The sequence below is a fragment of the Lissotriton vulgaris genome, chromosome 9 (assembly GCF_964263255.1).
Source record: "Lissotriton vulgaris chromosome 9, aLisVul1.2, whole genome shotgun sequence".
NCBI classification, from domain to species: Eukaryota; Metazoa; Chordata; class Amphibia; order Caudata; family Salamandridae; genus Lissotriton; species Lissotriton vulgaris.
The window spans coordinates 200,321,980-200,342,614 of NC_141697.1; positions in this window are offsets into that span (position 1 = coordinate 200,321,980).

Genomic DNA, 20,635 nt, shown 5'->3' on the forward strand with positions numbered 1-20,635 from the left:
ACATACAAATGTCATTATATACATCCACTCGACTCCAAAACACATAAGTAAACAACATTTCCATTACAACGCAAATAGCTCTAACTCTGAGACCAATTGCATAGCAAATGCTTGTTTTTCTATGTGAGGTGAGTGGTCATAACTAACAGCATCGCAGCCTTCAAGAGCTGGTGTTGGTAGTAGTTGTGCGTCTGCACCTTTAAGTTGTTGGCCTTGTATCTCCACCAGCTAGGATGAAAGACAGGAAAGAAAAACGCATGGATGAAACAACCATGCACACCTCCCTGCCACACTCTAGTGAGTGTGCCAAGTAGTCTAGACAGAGGGAATGTGCAGCAGAGCTGTCTCCCAAGTAAACAAAACACACCAGGATAAGATGCCCAGCCCCTCAAACACTTGTTACCCCAGAGCTGAGACACCCAGGCTGCTACGTCTGTTGGAAAACACGTTAGTTTTGCCCACATCTCAGATCAGCCCCAGGAAGAGATGGGGGATGGGCAGAGGGAGGGTTAGCTTCTGAGGTCGTAGGTCAGTAAGAGGGAGAGGGATGAGCTATCACACACCCGCCAACTCCACTTACTTTTACTCCTGCTGCTCCACTTTTTCATTCAGAAGAAGAGGGAGCATCTTATGAACAAGCGACGTAAATGGCTGCAACATGTTGTTTAACCTCCCATCTCCCGCTCTTAGAACAAATTAGTTTTTGGTCAGGTAAAGGTTTCCTTGCAGGAAAGAGGGGCAGCTAACAGGGGGGGAAGGGGGCGGGGGGGAGGGGGTGAGGAGACATGGCAGCAGGACCAACCGATGTGGTGAATTGCAGCAAATGGCCTCAGGTTGGCACCCTACAACATATGCATGCTGGTATTTATACACCCAATCCTGTAGTGCGGAAAATAAAACTGTCCAGCACAAGGAGACTTTGTCCTCTAATCCGTTTGATCCTTCAAGCGCTCTGCAGCCCAGTGACAACTTTACTAACATAAGAACATGCGTCCAAAAGAAGAGAACGTTTCTTTTTTTTGTGTGTGAATTATTTCTTTTATTTATCATTAAGGAAAGAAAGCAGCAATTACTGTGTTGGCGTCAATAAGACCGACTAGTGATGTTTATTACCAAAATTCACAATGAATGTCAACAAAGCCATCACCATAAAATGCTCATTAGACAGGAACGCATTTACTCCCAGTACAAAAGGAAAAGCGTACATGATTTGTCGTGGCATAAAACTTCTTGTTTGTAACTTGCCTACAAGCAGGTTGTGAGAGCTATACTTTGGGGGATGAATGAACAGGGCACAGGAAAGGAACTCGATTTGCCATTAAAATCAATCAATCAATCAATCAAACATATTTGTAGAGCGCGCTACTCACCCGCTAGGGTCTCAAGGCGCTGGGAGGAGGGGGAGCCGCTACTGCTCGAACAGCCAGGTCTTGAGTTGTTTCCTGAAGGAGAGATGGTCCTGGGTCAGCCATAGGTGGGGGGTGGGAGTTCCATGTCTTGGCCGCCAGGTAGGAGAAGGATCTTCCTCCGGCGGTGGCTCTGCAAATTCGTGGGACGGTGGCGAGGGCGAGGCTGGCGGATCAGAGCTGGCTGGTGGGTGTGTAGAATGTGAGGCGGCTGTTGAGGTATTTGGGGCCCATGTCGTGGAGAGCCTTGTGTGCGTGGGTGAGGATTCTGAAGGTGATCCTCTTGCTGACAGGGAGCCAGTGCAGGTCTCTCAGATGGGCAGAGATGTGGCTGTGATGGGGGATGTCCAGGATGAGTCATGCAGTAGCGTTCTGTATGCGCTGGAGTCTTTTCTGGAGTTTGGCTGTGGTTCCGGCGTAGAGGGTGCTTCCGTAGTCCAGGCGGCTGGTGACGAGGTCCTGGGTGACCGTCTTCCTAGTTTCGGTGGGGATCCACCGGAAGATCTTTCAGAGCATGCGCAGGGTGTTGAAACAGGATAACGAGACAGCGTTGACGTGCTTGGTCATCGTGAGGGAGGAGTCCAGGATGAAGCCCAGGTTGCGTTCATGGTCCGTGGGCTTGGGGGCGGTGCCCAGTGCAGGGGGCCACCAGGAGTCGTCCCAGGCAGAGGGGGATGGCCCCAGGATGAGGACTTCCGTCTTGTCTGAGTTCAGTTTCAGACGGCTGCATTCATCCATTCCGCGATGTCTTTCATTCCTTTCTGGAGGCTGGCTCTGGCGGGGCGGGGTCATTGGTGAGGGAGAGGATCAGCTGGGTGTCGTCAGCATAGGAGATGATGTTTAGGTTGTGTTGGCGTGCGATGGCTACGAGGGGGCTCATGTAGATGTTGAAGAGGGTGGGGCTGAGCGAGGATCCTTGAGGAACGCCGCAGATGACTTCGGTGGCCGCGGATCGGACAGGGGGATTTTGACTCTCTGGGTTCTTCTGGAGAGGAACGAGATGATCCACTCCAGGGCCGTCCCTTGGATTCCGGTGTTGCTGAGGCGCTGTATTAGTGTGCAGTGGCATACGGTGTTGAAGGCTGCTGAGAGGTCCAAGAGGATGAGGGCAGCTGTTTCCCTGTTGTCGAACAGGGACCTGATGTCGTCGGTAGCTGCGATGAGGGCGGTCTCGGTGCTGTGGTTTGCTCGGAAACTGGACTGCAAGGGGTTGAGGGATCCGTTTGTCTTGAGGAAGGTGGAGAGTTGTTTGTTGACGGTCTTCTCGATGACTTTGGCAGGAAAAGGGAGGAGCGAGATGTGGCGGAAGTTCTTGAGGTTCGCGGGGTCCGCGGTGGGTTTCTTTAGGAGGGCGCTGAGCTCGGCATGTTTCCAGCTCTCCGGGAAGGTGGCGGATGTGAAGGAGATGTTAATGATGTCCCGGAGTTGGGGTGCGATGATGGAGTCAGCTTTGTTAAAGATGTGGACAGGGGTCGGTCGGGGAGCCGGAGTGGATGGTGTTCATCGTGCGGGTGGTGTCTTCGGTGCTGACCGAGGTCCAGGTGCAGAGGGTGGTGGTGGGGTGGCGCTGGTTCGGTGGTTGGGTGCGTGGTCTGTGAGCCAACGCTGTTGTGTATATCGGCGATCTTGCGGTGGAAGAACAAGGCGAGTGAGTCGCAGAGGTCTTGCGAGGGTGTGATGCCGTTGTTGCAGGCGCTGGGGTTGGAGAGCTCTTTAACGATGCTGAAGAGTTCCTTGCTGTTGTGGGTGTTGTTGTCTAGTCGTTCTCTGAATGTTGTCTTTTTAGTGGTTTGGATCAGCTGGTGTTGTTTGCGGATGGCGTTCTTGAGGGCTGTCATGTTTTCTGTTGACTGGTCATGGCGCCAGGCTTTCTCGAGGGTACAGCAGGATTTCTTGGAGTTTTTGAGGTTGTTGGTGAACCATGAGGCTTACTTGCTGCCGGGTCTGCAAGAACATGCCATAAGAATGCAGTGCATGCGAATGTCAGATAAGCACATATACAGATGGGACACATATATATGAGCAGCAGCGAGCAAAGAAGGAGGTTGAGTGTGGTGGGCAACAATGAAAGCAGACGGGCAACAACACAGATAACAAGCATTGGCATAGCCAATAGGTCTCGCCTTTGGGATCTTATACGTGTTTAGTCATGCAACAGTTGATGTTGCTGCACCTAGGATATTGTGCTGGATAACTAAATACTTATAAGGTCCCAAAGGTGAGACCTATTGGCTATGCCAATGCTTGTTTTAGTTCTGCTGGTGAACAAGAAGACGGCATAACATGGCAAACCAGTGACTGGTCAAAAGGAGAACCAGGAGGGCACAGATGAAGCACTAGCCACAAAATTAGGAAGACTGTATCTGACAGGTGGGACAACAAATATCCACCCTTTACATTTTGAAAATTCAGGCCCTCCCAGTTAGCTGTGGCCATGTTAAAGAAATTGGCAGGACCATAACATCAAGCACACAAAATGGTGTGGCAGCAGCACTCCTGTCAAGATCACCACCGACCCTACCTGGGTCAATAATGTTTCTGAAAGGTCCGCAGAAGATACAAAATGTGCTGGTGAACCATACCCAACCTTTAGATGTAGATGTAGTCCATCAGAGAAGCACATAAACAGTACCTCTAGTTCCCCAAAAGTGCCTAGTTTTGAAGAGTAAACTATGTATACTGCCACACTAAAATGTTCACGGTCTGTGTAAATTTATTTCCACAAGGTAAGTGTCTCTACTTCTTCAGTTGGTTTTGTTCGTTCATTACAAGCAGGTGAAGTATTTCAGTAATGGACATTTGGGAGCCTATCTTTCAACCATGCAAGCACTTTTTCCTGTAGAAAGTGGTGAAAGCGTGCACCTAGTAGGGAGGCAAGACGGATGCTGACCACCCGTAGGGAGCAGTGCATTCTTCCCCTCTCCCTAGGAATCTCAGAATGCTTTAGTATGCTGGGTGCACTAAGCTGGCTGCGGTGCTTATCGAGTTAATCATCGGAGCTGAAAACTCGACTGCTATATCAGCGAGCTGTCTCTTTGATGACTAGAGCACTGAAAGCACATTTCTTTGTGAGCTTGCGCTTCTTGATACCCAGAAAGGCGCCGAGAGGACCAAAGACTCAAAAAGAGCAGAAGGAGCCCCCAACCACTAGCGACCCCATGGTACTGACACCTGTGTCTGCTCCTAACCTCCAAGCAGCGACACAAGCATGCAGGCAGACCGCTAAGAATCCTGGAGTGCCTAGAGTTTCAGATGACCTATGGGATCGTGCACTCGGAGACAAAGATAAGGACAAGGGGAGCGCCGTTAAAAAAACTGCCAAGATTCGGCAGAATGAAGGCACCGCAACCAAGGAAACCAACTTGCGGCAACCTACCTTGTTTGAGTCCTTCCCCATAATGCCAGTGAACCAGGAGGCGCCTCTTGCTGGAAGCACTTTGGCTCCGGATGGGACACAGCTATTCGGCAATCCCGGAATCGAAGGAAGACAAAGCAAGACAAACGTTGACCACGTGGATGATTAGCGTAAGGACCATCTCCTGCAGGCATAGAGAACCGAGCTAGGGAATCGCGCGGTTAATGAGCGTTCGAGAACTTCCCAGTCCGCGTGCAACCTGTGTCTCAGCCCGGAATACAGACTGTCATAGCCATGGAGCGCCGTGAAGCACAGGTTTTGGGGCAAGCAAATGTAGGGACTGAGCTACAACCACAATCGCAACCGCGTACAATAGCGGATGACGGCTTAATTACTAATGTTAGCGCAGGCGGCGGGGAGGCCTCACCACAGGAAATCGACTCGACCAGTGAGCTGGGTGCTTTGGCCCTTATTGACAAAACAAAGGGCAGGATTAGAGACATAGTTACTGACACCACTGTTGCGGCTGCTGGAGATATAAGAAAAGTGCCGCTCCCGGGAGGATTGCAAGTAGCCCCACCACCAACATTACTTGTTCCCGCCAGACAGGCTGTCCCTTTACAGAGAACGGTTCCCCCTGATTCAGTCCCGGATCCTCCTAACGATGACTATTTCTTTTCCATGAATGATGACTCAGGGTTATCACTATCAAGTGAGGGAAGTTATACAGGGGACTCAGACTATGATCTCCCTTCGGTAGAGAGCACCTCGGTCCAGAGGGTTTTGGCTTTTCAAAGGTCCAAGCACCAGAAAGACAGACCCTGCTCTAAACCGAGTGTGGTAGGGAGCCCATCACAGTCAGAGGTGGTTAAGAAATTAGACTGGGACTACTCCACTACTCTCAGCTGTACCAGGAGGAGGGGGTACAAATCTACAGCAACAGCATCACTCCTCTAGCCCTCCACAGACCCCCACTATGGACTTGCTATACACCACTTTGAAACAAGTGCAGGGGGAAGCCAGGCCTGAGAGTCGAAGGGACAAGCAGCCAAATAAAAAAAATACAGGGATCATTTAGGAAAATTAATAAACTTTATGCAGATATGGCAGGAAGAGTTACCCAGGTGGAGGAAAGGATGGGGAAACTGGAGGATGAAGTTTCTAAATGGCAGGAATTCAAGGAGGCACAAGAAAAAATTTCGAAGGATGTGTAATGGAAGCTCGAAGATTTCGAGAACTGCCAAAGACGGAATAACATTAGACTGCTAGGTGTGGCGGACAGAAGGGCAGGATGTTCGGGCATATGTCATCGCCTTGCTCAGGCGGGCTTCCCCGAAATAACAGCATGGAACTGGGAGAGCGAAGTTCAGCGTGCTCACCGTTTCCTTTGACTCAGAGAAAAGGATATACAGCATCCCAGGCTGATAAACCCAGGGCTATACTGGTCTATGTGGGGAATTACCAACTGAGACAGGAGGTTATGGACAAGGCGAAACCCGAGGCCAGGCGATCATACAACGGCACAACATTCTTTGCCAGCCCAGACTTTTGTCACGCCACAGTGGAGAGAAGATGGCAGTTGATACAATGATATCTCCCTTTCAGAAACTGGGGTGTGAGGCCTTTCTGTTATTTCCATCTCGTCTGAAGGTGTTGGTCAACGGTCAAGTCAGGATGTTTTTTTCAGAAATAAAGGCCCAAGCATATTTAACAGAGCTAAAAGAAAAAAGGGAGCAAAGGGGCACCAGTGTCGCATTGAGATGATTGATGACTGATATAATTAAGTTCGTAACCTTGGTGATGTAGTATTAATAAGTAGTTACGGTAGTGAGCAACCCGGAATACCCTTGAGGGCTTGGGTAATGAAGGTAGAGGGGTAAAAGTGCCTTCAAGGGACTTTGTTCAATCTATGTTTGTTAGTTAAAATTATTATGCAAAGAACCAATTGATCGTCCTTATAGTGAGTTAATCAAAATTAATCAATTTGTATTATCAACATATAACATATAAACAAAGACACATGGCTACCGGAAGGCATCCCAGCACTCTGAACCACAACTGTACGGATCCAGTCTCACTCCAAGTGCACATATATACCGCACTGATACAAATGAGCTGACCAGTAGGCCTTGACTGTGCCTGGTGAGCATGTTACTCAGAACCACTGTAAACTATCAATCAATCAGAAATTCACTCATGGGTTTGTATAGCGCGGCTACTCACACATGAGTACCTCAAGGTGCTGAAGGGGGGGCTGCTGATCCGTCTTGGTTTGGAGGTTCAGTCGAAGAGTCAGGTCTAGAGGTCCTTCCTGAATTGGGCCAACAATGCAGATTGCCTGATGTGAAGGGGAAGGGTGTTCCAGGTTTTGGCGGCATGGTAGGTGAAGAATTTTCCTCCAGTTCTGGTCTTGTGGATCCGTGGGATGGAGGCCAGGGTGAGTTGGGCAGAGCAGAGTTGTCTGTTGGGTATGTGGAATGCGATGCAGTGATTCAGATATTCTGGTCCTGCATCATGGAGACCTTTGTAGGCATGCGCGAGGAGACCCTTGCTTCATCAATCCTGTAGACTGCACTTGTTGTATGCTGGGTCCCCTATACATAAGCAAAGCTTAAGTCTATGCTGGTGTTTTAGAGGTGATGGGGGTCAGACATATCTGATATCTTAGCTGTGTATTTGTAGGTCCCCAGGGTTGATGAAATATAAGTGGGGGTAGTCAATACACAGAAATGTTCAATTACTACTTTAGTGATGCAAGGAACGCAGCTAATATTTGTGACTAAGCTGTACCTCCTGGAACCTCTTTTTCAATTCCTTTTTGCCAGTTATCTCAGTGGAGACACCCTGCTCATGGTCCCTCTACCTCATTTCGAGGCATGGCATTTTATTGTTTCTAAAGACCGTAGTTGGCTCCCTTGTTGGAAACACTTGGTGCGCCACACAACTATCACACAACCACTAGCTGACACAGCATCAAATAGCCTGCCCTGTTTAGGGCAGATATGTTTTTCTTGTCCGGCTTCTGCCAGGCAGAACATGATGGCAGCAAGCAGGAAAAAACGAACACATTCCCAGAAGTGCTAGGAAAAAATGTCTCATCATGCCATGAACCTTAATTTTTCATATTCCAAAAGAAACCCCTTTGTTATATTGTTTAAAAAAGTAAAAAAAATGCCCTCCTCTCCCTGGAGCCCTCATGGCATGTTAACCACTGATCATTATAACGTTTTGGTGAAAATGTTTCCTCTAACTCTTTGGAAGCACTTTCATTAAAAAATCTCCACTGACCTAGTAGGGACTCCTAATATGGCCTAAGGGCTGCTCAAGGCATCAGAGGCTCTGTCTCAAGCACCCCAGCATCTCAATGAGGTCAAATGTTTTTTGTCAACCTGCATTTGGAAAGCCTTGAAAACTAACTTGTTCAGACCAGCACTTTAATCTAACTTGTTCAGACCAGCACTCAGCTTAGCTTAAGCACTCCACCCTTTTTTTTCATATCCCGGATGTTATGTTCGGTGGTCAAAGCGCCCTGAGACCTGTAGGTGACCCGGCGCTATATAAATCCACTATAACAATAACAATAACAATAACAATAACATTTGCATTAGGCATGAAGCAACCAGTGGTTGTGGCATTGAATTTTACTACTTATAAGATGCTAGATCAAGGTTATGATGAGGTGCATCAAATATAGAAATGAAAATAAAAACTATAAATACAGTCTTACTGGGACATTTGAAGTGTTCCATATTCTTCATAACAGAGAGAAAAAATTTCCCTTACCTACCACATGATTTTAGTACAATGGTATTACAAATTATAATCAAATATTGGTGACAAAGGCGCAACAATGACTTACATTCTTTCCAAAAAATATATCATTTATTTCATTTTTGTAAATATAAATTCCATTAGTTTGCATCAATTAACATTCCTTTATCAGTTATTCATGTAATACAAAATTACCAATTTTTATAAAGACAAAGCATTTTTTTAATAATAACTAGTGTAAACAAAAAAAAGCATAAAAAAGTGCATACAGATCATGACTATATACAAGATTGAATTGCTTCAATTAATACATAATTCATTAACCCCCTGGTAGAAAAAGAAAGTACCAACATATACACGCATTCAAAACAATCTCAACATTCTCACTCTAACTACATACATCACCACACCATTTGTAACACAGAAGTAAAATCATTGGTACAGGTCTCCAAGATCAATGTGAGACCCCGCACTTGGTCGACGCGCGTTTCGGAGGCGCAAGGCTACCTTCTTCAGGACCACTTCCAATGAAACAACCCAATTATCCAGAGGATATAGAGGAGCAAGTATTGTAGGCTCAGGAAAAATTCTAGTGAATTGATCCTGTTTCAGGATTAGGTATTCATATTAAGTACCTCTTCCAATTAACGATCCTTTTGTAGAAAATTCCTGAGATTTATTTGTGTTTCTGAGATCACTTCATGTGACACGAGTCTTGACTTTTTAATAAAATATACAGCTCTATACACAAATGGATGTATCCACAGAGTCTTGTAAATCCAGCTTTTAATTACATTTTTGTAGAGGGACGCCTGCCAAACCTCTCAGTATCCTGTTAAATAGCACTGGAAATGCGTCTCTAACATCTGGTTTCCTTATCCAACTGGAGAATGGAGCAAGTCCCCCGCATTTCGTGCCCTTACACTTGCCAAAGTACGATGCTTTCATCGGCATGTACGTGTCCTAGTTAGCGCGGATTTTTCACCTGTGTGTTTTACACCCATTGCCATAAACAGGAAACAATGTTTACTTAGGTGCTCTTTTCTTTTGGTCATCACAGAAACTGATTCAGACCCTATTGATAGAGAAAAAGTTTTAGATTTGGAGCTGATTTTAGATTGAGCTAATTGCATTTCACATTCAAAATTAGCACCTGTATCTAGCTAGTGGAAACTCAGGAACAATGGGAGCAATTCTGAAATCAAACATATAAAATCGGCACAAAACCTGTTTGGGCACTCTTGAACCCCAAATTGAGAGCAGAAACAATGCACCCATACAAATCAAATCTAATTCAAACAATGATGTGTATAAGTGCTGCTTTTTATGATTGTTTATTCAGTTTTCAAGCAAGAAATTGTTTTACCTTGGCCAAAAATGTCCTAGCCTGCTATGTAAATGTTTCAGTTCCACCTTTTTATGTTAGTGGCAGAATCCTTTAATCCTTTAATCATGTTTGGATTCTCCAGACTTGAAAACTGATTCCAAATTCAATTCTTTAAACTATCATTGTTTACAAGATACGCAGATTTACCATTGATCCAGGAGGCCTCATTACAGTGGCCTAGTAAGATGCGCCCTCTGTTGTAACGCCTGTTTGTACAGGGGTGGCAAGTATAAGTTTGCTGAAGTTTACTGCGCATGAAAATCATCAGGTGCAATGAAATCCGAACCTCGGATTTAAATGTCAGCAGCTCAAACCTGCGGAGATTTAACAGGTAAAAAAATGCCCTGTAAAATGTGAATTTTGGTTCAGAAAGCCACGTTGTCCTAACTCAAGGGAGGATACTTGGGGGGAAAAAACATGAACCTCATAACAAGTCCAGACAAGGAGACGTGAGTTGACTTCATGCAGATTCCTATCAATGAAACGTTGTACTTTTTAAATACCAGCTTGCACCGGGATGTTGTTGTGCACATCAGTGCAGTAAAGTTTTAGCGCTCCTCAGGGCTACCTCTGGCTCCTCACATCCTTTTGTTCCCCGAGCCAATCATAATATATCAGAAACGTTAGAGATTTCCCTTCCCAGACCTGGCAATAACTCTTTGGCTCAGTCTCCTGGTGCTGTTTTCTTTAGGAAGTCGAGCGCGAGCTGGTCTCTTTGCAGGAGCGTCATTCCATGAATGAGAACAAAAGCCACGCCTATCACACCTTTGGAACTTTGTCATGTTGAGTTTACTTCCTCTTGAATTAATAGCTCTGTATGGAACGTGGCCACCTAACCTTTATTGTCTTACGCCATTCTTTGTTTTGATTGCAGAACCTAATCGGGTCACCCTGGTACAAAGTGAAGGTTAGTTAGTCCCGGCTTTTTAAATGTGGCTCACCACATGATTTGAGGGGAAGGATTAACAAGCACATGCGCAGTAGGCTGCCGGCAGCAGGGGGAGGAGCGCGCGCGCCTCACGCAGCAGCACAAAGAGAAGAGGGCTGCCCGATTCCCTTGCAAGAGTGATAATTGCTACCATATGGCAGAACTCGCTCCTGCAAGAGAATCGCCACACGTGCACGCGTTGCCATTGAAGGCAATGGAACGCGTGCACATTTTAGCCTGAAAAAGGCAATTGATGGCTACAGGTCTCTTTTCTATGAAGCGCATGCGCGCTGCACAGGCGAGACCTAGATCAGAAGGGGGGAGAGCAAGTGGGTGGGTGAGACAAGCAACTGGGAAGGGGGAGAAATACACAAGCAAGCCTGCTGAGTAAGACCTACTCTTATAGAGTGCCTTGAAAACAAAGACGATCCATGGCAGTACTATAAACTCTATTTACTTCTTGTGGCCTGCTAATCACTGCAAAGTGTTCACATTACATTCTGATTTTGCTAAAGACACTAGTCACCAAGCGTTCAACTGTAAGATCAACTTAGAGCACCCATAACTTTAAACCATTAATTTCAAGACACTCTAAAGACACCCGGGTTGTTCAAATATTTTCAATTCCACAAAATGTGCTCCAAATAAATGGAAAAAAAACTATGGGCATTTTCACCACAAAGTGAAACTGTACATTTAATTCAATGAGGTATGATTAGCAGCAGCATCTGCTTTAATTTAAATTAATTTGTATACATTAACCCCACATTGGCTAACCGAAAGCTTGCAAATTTATTGAGAGGAAACTAATTTGACTTTGACATGGTGCTTGTGCCGTGAGGGAGACATGAACACACACACTGCACGTATGTGGAGAGATCAACATGCCCCCAAATACTGATTTATATATTCACTGTTAGAAATTGGGGTCTCTAGTTGGAAGTGCTTTGCATACGGTCCAAGTAGGGACCCTTATTTTAGTCAGGGTAAGGGGGTTAAACACCCAAGATAACCCCTGCTCACCCTCTTGGTTTCTAGGCATGAGCAGTCAGGTTTATCTCATAGGTAATGTGTAAAATATGTGTACATAAACACACGGCCTCACAGTGAAACCATTACAAATGGACACCACACACCAATTTAGAAAAATAACCCATCTTTATCTGAATAAAACAAGACCAAAGCAACAAAAATCCAACATACACAAACAAAGATATCACCATTTAGAAGATTTAAAACAGTTCAGTCCATAGGAAACTATGGATGTTTCATTTTGTTTGGCAAAGTACCTGGGACACCCTGTTGCACCCCTGAAATAGGCATGGGTGCACATGTGGTGCACATACATGCCCTAAGGGCATGTATGTGCATCACATGGCACTTTGAAAAATGCAAAAATGGGCATTTCTAAAGAAATTTGAAAATTACCACCAACTTGAAGTTGGTGGTAATTTGCGATTCCTTAACACTATCGGTGCGGCACATTTTCCTGCTGTGAGCTGAACTTTTAAAAATCCAGCGGTTCATGACGAGCTCAGCTCATCATGAGCGTACGAGAGGTGTACTTCATGACGAGCTGAGCTCGTCATCAGCGTCGAAGGGGTTGAGGACAATTAGCAATTTTTTTTGCATCATACATTGCATTTAAGGAATGACACATTTTTTGATTCCTTACATGCAATTGCAAAATAAGGAATCGCAAATTCGCGATTCCTTATTTTGCACTGAAATTTGCTACATGCATACCATTTTGCTCAAATGAGTTTGCAAACGATGAAATTCTGCGAATTTGGGCGTTTGCGAACCCATTTTTGGTACAAATAATTGGAAGCTGAGTAGGGTTCCTATACCGTCAACTTCTATTTCCTTTTTTTGTGATATTTACAGTTGTACACAATTAGCCAAAATACAATAGGTGTGTGATGCTAGCATTCATCCTACTTCAAGAGAAATAGTCCAATGTTGAACCTGTCCCACACGGAATCACTCTGTCAGCAATCTACAGCTAGAACACTGCCAGCATGACTGTGTAATCTAAATTGTCTCAGTGCATCCTGCCACCTTGACGGCAACAGAGTAATGTTACCCAACAGAGAAGTCTGCTCTGATGACAGTGGTGAACTGTTTATGCAACAGAAATCACAGACGCGGATTCGCGAATCATCCAGCACGCATCTAAATACGTCTGGCAAGATTCTGTCAGCTTGGTGAGTACTTGTAAACTTTACCACAGAGGGATGACAGAAGTCCCAGCAAGATCTGAATCAGGCCCTATGTCTGTTTCTAGAGAGGTAGGCATAAGAGGCAGAACCTGCATATGGTAATACATTCACACTGCCTGACAAGCCTGGGTCTGCCCTTCCTGTGGAAACAGTTGGGAAACAATCAACTTTCCTAGAGCTCTCAGAGAGCTGTACCCATTTAGGACTTAAAGTTGCTGTATTAAAACGTCCCAAGGTGCTGTGGTGCAAGAATACAGCAGGGGTGGAAAGATAATTTGTCATCTTTGGATTCAACAGAGGTACCCACTTTTTCATAGTTTCCACTCCCACAGAAAACCCCTGTATTAGAGACAGGCTGAGAGAATTATTGCGTTCTGTAGGACCCAAGCACAGTGAACCCGTTAGGGATTAATCCCCTGTCTACATGGTGTGCACTATAGACATGCACCAGCTTGGACTCTTTGGATCTGTGGATATATGTCTCCATAGCCAGTCTTGCCAACTACCTCCGTAATGAAAGTTCTCAAGTCCCTGGTGGAGATAGTTCCCGTGAGATTTGTCCTGTTGGGGAGGGGGGGGGGGGGGGGACTGTGAGAATTTGGGCTGGCATATGCTGTACACTATTCTACAGGGCACCTTGCACCATTCCAAACAACACTTATTGATGGTAGGTTTAAAGTCAACCTATGTAGAAAGCTAGCCTAGTGGTAGCTGTGTAGAGCAGCCATCAGGCTAACTGTTGAAGGAATGTAAAGTAGCTTGTTTTACCAGTCTATAATCTCGTGAATGACCAAATGAAAGGAGAACCACACCAGGTATATATATAAAATATATGTATTTATTCTAAACACATTCCTCTAGTCTCTTTATGAGGCTAGAGGCAAAACTACACACAGTAAACTCATTTAACACACAGTATATTAGCACAATATATGATTAGCCCTAGGGGCGTCACAAACCATATACTAAGAAAGTGGTATAAGTACCAATACAGTCATGGAGACAAGGCTTAGGGCCTTTAGAACTGCTGTGGTAACCAGGAACCACCCAAGGTAGTGACGCAGGAGACCCACGGGAACACGTGCAGTGTCTAAACGCATCTGCAAATCACCATTGACTTCTGTGGAGAAAGTTGCGATTAGAATTTTAAATATTAGGGACACTTAGAAGTAGACTAAGAGCAAAACCTTGAGAACTAGACAGTTCGAGAGTCAAGACCCACAGGAGTACCGAGGTACTTGTGTTACCTCACCGAATGAAGCCGGATGCATAGGTGTCTTTTCGTGTCGGGTTTCATCATTGTTTTCTAGTGCGAGCTGCCAAAAAGTGCTGCAGGCAACCAAGTGGAAAGTGTCCGGATGGATCCAAGGGTGGATCAGAGATCCAAAGGACCTGAAAGCAGAGGGGACAGAGTCTGGGTCACTAGCCAGTGACCAGGAAGGCGATGAGCAGATGCCCACTGATGTCGGGTGATTTCAGGTGGAGAAGGAGAAGCTTGACTCTTCAGCCACGAGGACCAGGAGGTGTTGATGACAACCAGGAGCTGGATTTTAACTGTCCCACAACGGATGTCACATGCTGCGGTGTCGGTATCCGTATTGGACCCAACAAGCCTTGGCAACAGCAACCCACACAGAAAGCAACGATTGGCTTCGGAGCAGACCAGCAAGGTCTTTTGGACTCACCCTTTGGAGGGGAGTCAGGGCACACCTGGAGCATTCAGGGAAACCCAACAAACAAAAGAGTTTCCTTCATGGGAAGCCACCAGTTGACTGACCAGGGATCGCATAGGGGCCTCAAGCAGAAATGCTAGAAGCGGGCCCACAGAACACTCGTGGAGTGTAGGCCCACAATTTTCAGTGCAGTTGGTGCTCAGGGCTTGAACTACAAGTAGACCAATATACAACTTCGGGAAAGCCCGAGAAGTAGGTGCACTAGCAAATGTGCATGGTGTCCAGGAGTTCCAGTCCCACATCTCTCGTGATGGCTACAGGTGTCAGCTTTGCTGTGATCTTGTGTCGGCCCTCAGAGATATCTGGAAGTCCATGTCCTGTGTTGCAAATCCTTCAGGATCCAGCGGGAGCCAAGGAAATGCAGACCGGCAAGATGCTTCTTTGGTGCCTGTTTGAACAGGGGAGTCATTCCATGACCCCAAGGGAGATTTTTCCGTCTTCTAGTCAAGATAGAATGTCAAAGTTCTAGGATATATGTTGCAGAGTTTTGTAAAGGGTAATATAAAGTCTTAAGGAATGGGTTCTTATACTTCTACTAAGTTTAGGGATTGGACTTATTCTAGGATCCCACATATGGGAGGACCCAGGGTGGGGGTGGTTACACCCCTTCCCCTTTGTCCAGTTTCACGCCAGAGCTGGGGCTGAGTGCCCCTGCAACCAGTTTGAACTGGGTAATGCACAGGGACACCAAATGTGCCCCCAGCACTGTCTGAAAAGCATTCACTAAATACACCCACCCAGCCCCACTACACTAAAACCTGTATATGGAGGTGGTTACACCTCCCTGTGACATGAAACCAACTGTACAGGCCTCCCCTGCTAGAGTTTCGTCCAGCAGCAGGAGGTCAGACTCGTATTTGTGGCTGCAGCATCCATTTTGTGATGCTAGGGGTCGTTTAAACTATTACCGGTCAGGTAAGTGTGTCCATGTCTTCTCCCTCTAGAAGAGTGGAATCCTACCATCGCCGCCAGGATTCCAAAGTGTTTGACACCAAACACAACATGTTTCCCTGCAGCCATTCCAAAGTAAGCATTTACCACAAGGTTATAATGCACTTAAGAGTATGGTATGGCTGTATCACAGAACAGCCTCAGAGAATAGATTCCGAAAGCTGCAGAGGGGTCCTGGTCATGCATGGGCACCCTCTCACACAAAATCAAGCACTCTGCCTTCAGGATTGTTAAGGCCTGCCATAGGAGTGACTTATAGGTTTATATGTTTCTATCATTAACGGTAGATATAGGTAACCTATATCTTAGTAAGCGGTGCAAGCTTACCAAGGCTGCAGTAGCAGACCTGTAGTGCCATTTTGGAAGGCTTCCCAGGGGTGGCATATACATGCTTCAGCCCCTGGTAGGCCTCTGTGGTACCTATTCCCTTGGTACCTAAGGTACCATATACTGGGGACACACAAGGGTAACCCGGTAACCAATCTGGAGTGCACCTAAAGTACATGCAATCAATTTAGAGAGAAAGCAGTTACTCTGGGGTCCTGAATAGCAGGGACCCAGTCAGACTAAAGAAAAAAACAGTAAAACACCAGCAAAAAGTGAGGGTAATCATAGTAAGCAGATCCTGCTCTCCTACAGGCACAACATATGTGCCTGCAAGTGTCCAGGAGCTTGAGTACTGTAGGGAATGAGGGTAATCTACTTTTGATTTTTCTGGGGCTGGGCTAGTGAAACCTTAACTGTAATTTGCAGTTTCATCGTTGCCACCCGAGGCCAGCAGACCAGGGAAATAACTCAAGGAGGGGTGTGATGTAGTTCCCATTATCAGCTCTTCAATACAATATGGGGAAGACCAGGGCCCTGGGTGACAAGGTGACATTGAGTACCTTGTGCTACCATCCCAAATACCTCTGATAACCACAGGAGAAGGCCACAGCCCTAGTGTTATAACAAAGAGACAGATGCTCCCTTCAATTAAGCTCCCTAGGAGGGCTATATTCCCTGTAGTATTGCTGCGTCCCCCTTGCCCTCCCTGAATCATGTGTTTTGAATAACAAGCAGCTCACAGCATTTAAAGTGCTGCCTGCACCTGAAAAACAATGCAAGCTGAGGCAGCCATAGACATGTGCATGGGAGCTCCACAACCGCCTCAATTGAATTACCCTAAAAGCCTTTGTTGGACTATTCGTGCCCAAGGGAGGTAGTGGACCAATAAAAGAGGACCTGTCGGTTCTGAGAGATGGGCAGGAGTACAGTGGCACACTCAAGACTTTAACTGAAGGTTTTAGGTACAACCCCAAGGCTCTCAGTTGGCCACAAGTGTGACCCAGGAAAACACTCTTTTCCTTTGGATTTTGAGAGGAAGGATCACTTTCTTCTTTGGCTATGATCCCGGCTACATATACAATTGGATTTTAAGGATTTTTTTTGTGTGAGTAATCAAGTAAGTTAAAAAACTGTCAGACACGTTTGTTTTTTGATGGAGGGCCTGCACCAGTTTTTTTACCTCTTTTATTTTTTCTTCAATTTTTAAATTTGATTGCGGGTAGCCTGGAGTTGCATTAGGGTTTTATTTTGCATTCACCTTGATTGTTTTTGCTACAGAAAACACTATGCATAGTTTTGGGAGTGCTGTGAACCTGGTTTTAAAACTTTAAAAATACATTTTCTCCTTTTTCTTCTGTGTTGTTTGTAAATAATGCACTATTCTGCTCATTCTCATGGGACGTAGTCTGCCCACGGGCCATTGATAGCCGCCAATACCAGCCAATGGGTATATATACAACAACTGATCCTGTGGCTTATATATTTTTTTAAGTTTATTGATTTAGGTATAGCCTTGGATTAAATGCATGGTAGCTTTTATTGTCTTTTACATTTTTCTGCAAAGTGTTAAATGTTATTTTGTTGGGGTAATTTTTGATGCCTTGGGATATTTGTGGTTGGCTTAGTAGGTATCCTTATAATTTTTGGCATTGCTGAATTAATGATAGTGTTTCCTTCTTTGTTTACGGCAGCTCATTTCTTTGCTGGCCTAATATCTAGTTAGTAAAGCCAGTGTGCTTTGCTTTTCCCATAGGTCTGCATGTGTTTTTGTTGTCCATGCCTTGCCGTAGAGTTGCATGCAATATTGTTTTTTCCAATATTCTGTAATACAACCACTTAGTCCAAACAACCAAAAGTCAGAAAATTAACAATCCACCTTTACCTAATAAAATGGCCTCACAGACATTGCCCAACAGGCTTGTTTTACACAAATAATAGAGTAACACTAAGGGCTCCTGATTCTGAAAAGAAATTGCACTTTATATGTAGACACGCCTTGATGCTGTGTTCTGCATAATGCATGTGGCCATAGGACCATGCCTCATGAAAATAACAGAATGCTTCCTTCAAAATTCAGAGAAGTGAGAAATGTAGCACGCAAATGCCCAGATTAACTAATTCCTTACATTGACATTGTTTCATGCAAGGGCTTAAGTGATATTTTCTAAGCTCACAAAGCCACCTTACATGGCTCTGTGTGGCTTAGTAGATTCAAAGCATTGCACTGCAGAGTGAATCGCTGTCTTGAGTTTCTTTCTGTTGGGAAGGAGTTTCATTGGTGGAGTGTGGGCGTTCCCACGCATCTATCCATGGAATTTGGAGCATTCCCAGATTTACTAACAATAGTAAACCTGCCAGTGCATAAAAATGCTACGTCATCCAAACAGCATTTTGCAGGAAACATTGAAAGAGGAAACTGCCCCTGAGTATTGTTGTTGAGCAGGTGTCCCTTATTGCACAAAGACAATCTTTACTTTAACCCCTCCCCTGCTGTTGACGGAACCACTCCGTCATCAGCCGCGGTGTGCTGATGACGGAGCATTTCCGTCACGGCCCGCTTGGAACGCCTGCACAACGCGGATTCCGCGCCTGTGCTGAACGTTCTATTGAGCGGGCGGGGCCGTGACGGAACCACTCCGTCATGAGCACAGCGCAACCGCGGCTGGTGACGGAGCAGTTCCGTCACCAGCATGCGCCCGCCGCGCGGCCGCCCCGCCCCCTTACCACTGCGGCGGAATAGCCGCCGCAGTGAAGGTGTTAATACAGACACCCTTGGAGGAATGCGCTATATCTTAGTAAATGTAGCACATTCCTGCTCTCTCCATTTGACAGAGCGCAAAAGTTATCTTGCTGTGTTGCATTGCGTCAAATGTTAGTAAATGTGTTTTTAAATTTAGACTACACCAGTGTCTACAGCATTTTCGTAACGTAGTAAGGCCACATGATCGCCAACAACATCTGCAAACACCTGCTGTATTCCCAAGGTTCCACTTCTGATGATCAGGGTATCAAGTTTCAAAGTGTAATACAAAAATATAAAACTAATTTTATATCTCATAAAAATTGATAACATATCTCTGATGAGTGCAATAATTGAAACACAGATGTGTATCAGAAATAAAAATGTGTTTGCTACCGAGATAGACCTGATATTTTCTAGCAGGCAAAAAGTTCTTAAAATATATCTCGAGCAGTGCGGTACAAAAAGGCAGGCAGCCGTACCACTGCAATTTGTGGATAGGAGCCGAAACATAGATTAGAGTGAATGCTTTTGACATCCCAAAGGGCAAGTGTGAAGATTATATTTCTCTGTGTTTGTAAAGTTAGAAACTTACCACGTTCAGTTCAGCATCTCAAAGGGTTGCGGGTGTTAGACGTGGAGCAGGTATTATTAAAACCTATCAATCCTGACTTCTTTCGTTCCAAAAATAGCACTCAGGCTTCTCGGCTTCCATTTGTTCATCTCTTATATTTTTTATCCTGGAAGCAACTTGGCAAGTTTTACAAAATGTGCTGGAAATATATTTTTTTCCACCCTGTCAAAATGTGACGAATCTACAGCGAGAGACTAATGCAGCAGAACAATATATAGAGCAACCACGAGGCACAGTTCCTAGTCATTACATTTATACTTTGGATACAGTTTGCTACATTTCTACACTCCATGAAATAAAAGACAGGTACAGATGTTTCACAGCTGCACAGAAAAACGTGTTTAGTTTACGGGATCAAGCCAGTAAGAAGGGTTAACGAGTCGCATACCTGGTGAGAAATGCGAGGTTCCTGAGATTCCTGCTGATATAAGGAGTACAATTAACAATACTTCACAAACCAAAAATCCACAATTTCAAAGGCTAAGATACATGAGAATAATGATGAGCTCGAAGAAGGGAACTGTTCTACATCATGGGGCATATTTACAGAGAAGTGGCGGAGCATGTCGTTAGCCACCTTGGCTTAAAACACACTCCACCACGTCTGATAAACAGTGCTGCACCATATTTACAAGAATATGGGGCAGTCTTGTGTTTTCCCCTGTGCTGGCACTAAGATTAGCAGCCTAGAGCCACCGCAGTTACCCTTGCACCATGGTGCAAGGGTGTCTGCGTTCAGGGGAAGATTGTTTATGTACAGGAAGGTCCCCCTTCCTGTACGTAGAGAATAGATTTCTTAGGCATCTTACTAACCTCCTACAGAGCACCCCTCCCTTCCCCTTGCTTCAGGACTTGGCTTGAATACAATCTCTGTCACTCTTTCAGTTGAGACCCCTACTTTCTTGGCACAGGCTTGGGTCAACCTCTGAACTTGATTCTCATAGACAAATAATGAGGGAGCTCTTAAAAACAAATGACCACTTAAGTAGCTCTTTGTTGGCCTACTTGAAAGTAAATGCTCTATGCCTTAGTGCTTGAAATTCTCTAGGACAGCTAATAAAGGACCGGTCTATAGATTACCTCTGGGGTGAAAACATCAAAATTTATAAGTCAGGTAGCCAGATAGACCAGTTTCTTGATCACAAGATCATGCCATCGTATGAAACCTCTCTCAAGGCCAT